The following is a 4,427-nucleotide window of genomic DNA, read 5'->3' on the forward strand; positions in this document are numbered from 1 at the left end:
TGGGTGCCATTGTTGTGAGACATCGATAGCACTGTGTTGAGAGGGCTTGAGGGAACAGTAGTGACTACTAGAAGAGTTGTGAATTGTATGGAGATATCACTGTGAAGGATCCCGTTGTGCTTGCATGGACCTGCAACGGTCGTAATATGTGACCTAGAAACTAGTAGTGAGTAGAGCCGTTGAGTTGTTGTGAATTGATCATTGTGAGAATGCTGATTGAGTGAAGCCCCAGTTGTGGCAAAGGAAAACAAATTGCCGTAGTTCTGTTTGGTAGTTGGTTAAGCAGACGTACCGTACCTGGGGCGTGAGTAGGGAAGCCGACTGTGAAGGCATCGAAGTAGATTTTCTGTTGAGCCTCGAGAGCTAGAGAGATGACCATGGGAGTTGATTGGCTCAGTGTGGAGCTGCAACTTGTGACTGGTGCATGTGTAGCAGAGTGAGAATTGTATTTTCATTTCAGAGTGAGTGGAAAAGTCTCTATGCCTACATCCAATTTGAAGCTGAGTTTGTCAGTGCTTAATCCCAGGAGGAGAAGATAAAGGTTAAAGATTGTTTGTGTAAAGTTGTGGCTGCCACCGTGAGTGGAGAGGCCTGGTAGAAGGTCACTGGTCTGATTCGAGTACAATGAGTGGGATAATGTTGGATCCTGATATTTTTTATGATGCATTTTTAAAGAACCCATTTGGAAGTATTTTTGGGCTTGGTAATATTTTTTATTCAAGTAGTATTTTTGAGTCACAAGAATTATTAGATGAACATAAAATTTTTATTAATGACCATAAATATCCAAAGCTGGATTCCATTCCACATGAGAGAAAAACTTGCTTGTCCCTAAACCCAATTGTTAGTAATGTGATTGGATCCGCTTCTAAGATGGTTGCGACAATGGAGGATACTACTATAGATGTTGTTCAAAGGCTGCTCATGACCGAAGATGAGTGCATTTTGGTGGCTCCTCATGGAAAGTGGGAAGAGCATGGATTGGATTATCTTGTTTTCACTATTGAGGATGTTGCCTTGCATGCCAATCCAGAAAAGGTTGTTGATGTTAAGTAAGTAAGCAAGGAGCAGAGGAAGTTCATAAGGAAGCTAGAAAGGTGTTACACATTATTTTGTCATCGATTACCGGTTAATGATGTAAGTCGTTAACAAACACGAGAGAGACCACCAGTAATGTCAATGGTTCTCAAGGTTTTGCTAGTACAATCCACGAAGTGTGAAGAATGATCCGAAGTCGAACACCCTTGAAATCACCCGATCGAAGGCCAATAATGAAACACTATCGTCGAATGCGAAGAACTTTCCATAAGTCCAGGTTGCGTGGATTGGTTCATGATTGTATACATGACTCTTTTGATTGGGTGGTTGCGACCATACTTGAGTCATTTATATGGTCCTTCTGATTAGATGGTTGTGTCCATACCACAGATCATTTATGTTTATCTCCTGGATGGTTGCGCCCATGCCTTATGCACATGTATTTCCTTTCACTATGTATTTATGTATTAGAGATATCAGTTGTACTTGAGTTTGCAGATTCGCCGCGATGGTGTTTTGTTTCAGTTATGGATTCATAAAGCATTTCACCCCTCCCACTCTCTCGACCTTCATGCTTTAGGGGGCATCTGTTACACAGTATTTTGTCATTGACCCCGCATTCCGTGATACCAGACACTGCCGGTTCGTGTTATTGACATCTGCTTTGTGACATGTTACAAAATATGTGTCAGTGTCTTCCTTGTCATATCAGGAAGAATACCTGAGTTCATTACTCTTCGAGTAGACCCTTTTTAACCTCTGTTTTTGGGTCGTCGTGGGTCATCATTGATTACACCCGCGAAGATGGCCAAGATTGAACTAAGCCTAGTGACGTCGCCACTCTGTCCCTATGTTTCGCTCGCGACGAGCTACTTTTGGTGAGTTTGTTTTAACAAATTGTCGAAGGGTTGGTTGTTAGATCAGATCAGGTCGACTCTCTCCTTTGGGATGGTTGTTCCACCTTTTGTGCAACCTCCCAAAGGGATAAGCTCTTTCTCCCATCTTTTATGGAGGCTCCTCCTCCTATAAATATCTCTTTCATGGCTGAGATTTGCTAGTGGAAATTAAAAGTTAGAGAGAGTTTGGAAGTAGCTTCTAATGTAATTTAGCGTGGGATAGTTTTGTGTGGATTTGGCTTGATTGTATGAGTGTCCTAGCATCATAATTTTTCCTTTTGGGTAGGAGAGAGAGTTATTCGTCCTCTTGGGAGACAATTCATGAGTGAATTCTTGTGGAGACATGCTGACAGGACCCTTCAAGGAGACCTACAATGTCAAGGCATGGTTGTAAGTTTTACTTCAGTTCATATTAATACAAATCAATGGTTTATTTCCTATATCTTTTGTCAAATTGCATATTGATAGCTTGAAGTTCCTTAACCCTTTAAGTAGATCATTTTTGTTGTATTCTATTATGTCTGTTGTTGTTGTTTCAGGTACAAAAGTGATTAGAACGAGAGCTGAAGCAACACAACAAGAATTTCATCAAACGAGGATTTGAAGGCAGCACTTCATGACATTAACTCTCTAAGGGAATTTTCTTTGATATTGTTCTTGCCGTGACTAGACTCACCCGAGGGCTAGAGGGGTTGCCTCTGTCCACACAGAGGGAACTTACCTGCTTCACAAAAAGTGAAGATGAAACTGCACCAGCAAATGAACAAGCATGGACCCTTTAGCAAGAAAGAAAAAATGAAATGTTTTGTTGTAAGGCTAGCTGAGACTTAGACCAATAGGCAAGTTAAAATTTAGGTCGTCGTGATTAAGAGGAAGTGTTAGAACATTAATCACGATGGCACCAATGGCACCGCCCACTGTTTCCATGTCAGCGAATTTAATGTGAGTCGGCAAGAGTCAATGAGACATCAGTTCAAGCCAGTGGAAAACATTATTGATTCTCCTATGTACGTATCTATAAATAATTATATTTAGTAATGAAATAATAAGCTCTTTCACAGAGTCTTCAGTGTGTTTCTGTCAAAATTTTGACACATGGAAAATTTGCTGCCCAGAAAAGTTGCTGCCAATTTTTCTTGGCAAGCACGTTCGGTTTCTGCGGTCCCTAATATGGACCTGTTGGAATTATGGCATTGGACTTAACTCCATTGTCATCAGTTGAGGGATCATTTTCACCTACACAGAACCAAGGTAGAGGGAGGCCACCGGGTTCTGGTAGGAAGCAGCAGTTGGCTGCTCTTGGGGAATGGCTTGTTGGCTCTGCAGGGATGGGTTTCACGCCTCATGTTATAAAAATAGCGGCAAGAGAGGATGCTGCAACTAAAATAATAGAATTCTCCCAACAAGGGCCCAGAGCAGTTTTTATTCTTTCAGCCAACGGTGTAATTTCTCGTGTGACACTGCAACAACCATCAACTTCTGGTGGTGCCATAACTTTTGAGAGCTGGTTTGAGATACTCTCCTTATTAGGCTCGTTCTTACTTACAGAGAATGGTGGAACACGAAGTAGAACAGGTAGTCTGAGTGTTTCACTAGCTGGTCGTGATGGCCATGTTATTGGTGGAGGGGTGGATAGAGTGTTAATGGAAGCCAGGTCAATGTAGGTGGTCGTAGGGAGGTTCATTTCAAATGGTCGAAAATACCAGGCAAAGCCAGTGAATCCTGAACCTTCCATCGCCCAGTCGCAGGCAGGGTATTCAAGAGGTCCAGTAGTGGTCATCCCCATCTCAAAGGTTGTTGTGAATGAGTCCTCGGAAGGTAAAATTGGTGGTGCGGGTAACCCTTGACTTAATCAAAATATGGGAGCTTCAGTTAGCAATACTTCTGCTCGGAAACCCATACAGAACATAGCCACATCCCAGTCCATGGGCTGGCCAGGCTCGCAGTCTACAGGAGATTTAAGACGCAACACTGATATCAACATCCCTTTACCTGGTGGGTAACTATAGAAATGTTCGGAATCTTTTCTGTGGCTATTTGACTGACTATATTTTTCAGTGATCAGGTCAATGGAGAAGGGCCTTAAAGGTAGGCGGGATTGTTTTCAATTATTTTTTTGGGATAGTTTCTGAAGGATCATCAGTTTGTGTATGCTCGTGTAAACTAACCGATAAAATTTGTAGTCCTTACAGAACAGTTGAAACAACTATGCAAGCTGGAACTGCTTTTGACGTGAGACAAAAAAATCTGATTGTAGTTTTTCATTGCTTGTGTAGCATTGATGAGTTTTTTTTTTCTCTTCGGATTTGCTGACACTGATATTGATAGGGCACATATTTGCTGGGGTGTATTTTGATGATGTATTGCCCTTGATTTGTAAGTCTAATATTGTACTAATATTACTAAATGAACTTGGGTCCATGAATTTGGTTTTTTTTTCAAATCTCCATCGGCCACCAAGTTCGGCCATACTGGTCGAAAAATATCGAAAAT

General features: G+C 41.6%; 1 pseudogene; it reads left to right on the forward strand.

Annotated features, from left to right (window-relative positions):
• The first annotated feature begins 885 nt into the window (after positions 1-885).
• Positions 886-3,937, forward strand: LOC149253413 (AT-hook motif nuclear-localized protein 10-like; annotated as a pseudogene).
• Positions 3,938-4,427: the final 490 nt, after the last annotated feature.

The sequence above is a fragment of the Pinus tabuliformis genome, chromosome 7, assembly GCF_031772625.1.
Source record: "Pinus tabuliformis cultivar Carrire ecotype Pingquan chromosome 7, CPIR1, whole genome shotgun sequence".
NCBI lineage: Eukaryota > Viridiplantae > Streptophyta > Pinopsida > Pinales > Pinaceae > Pinus > Pinus tabuliformis.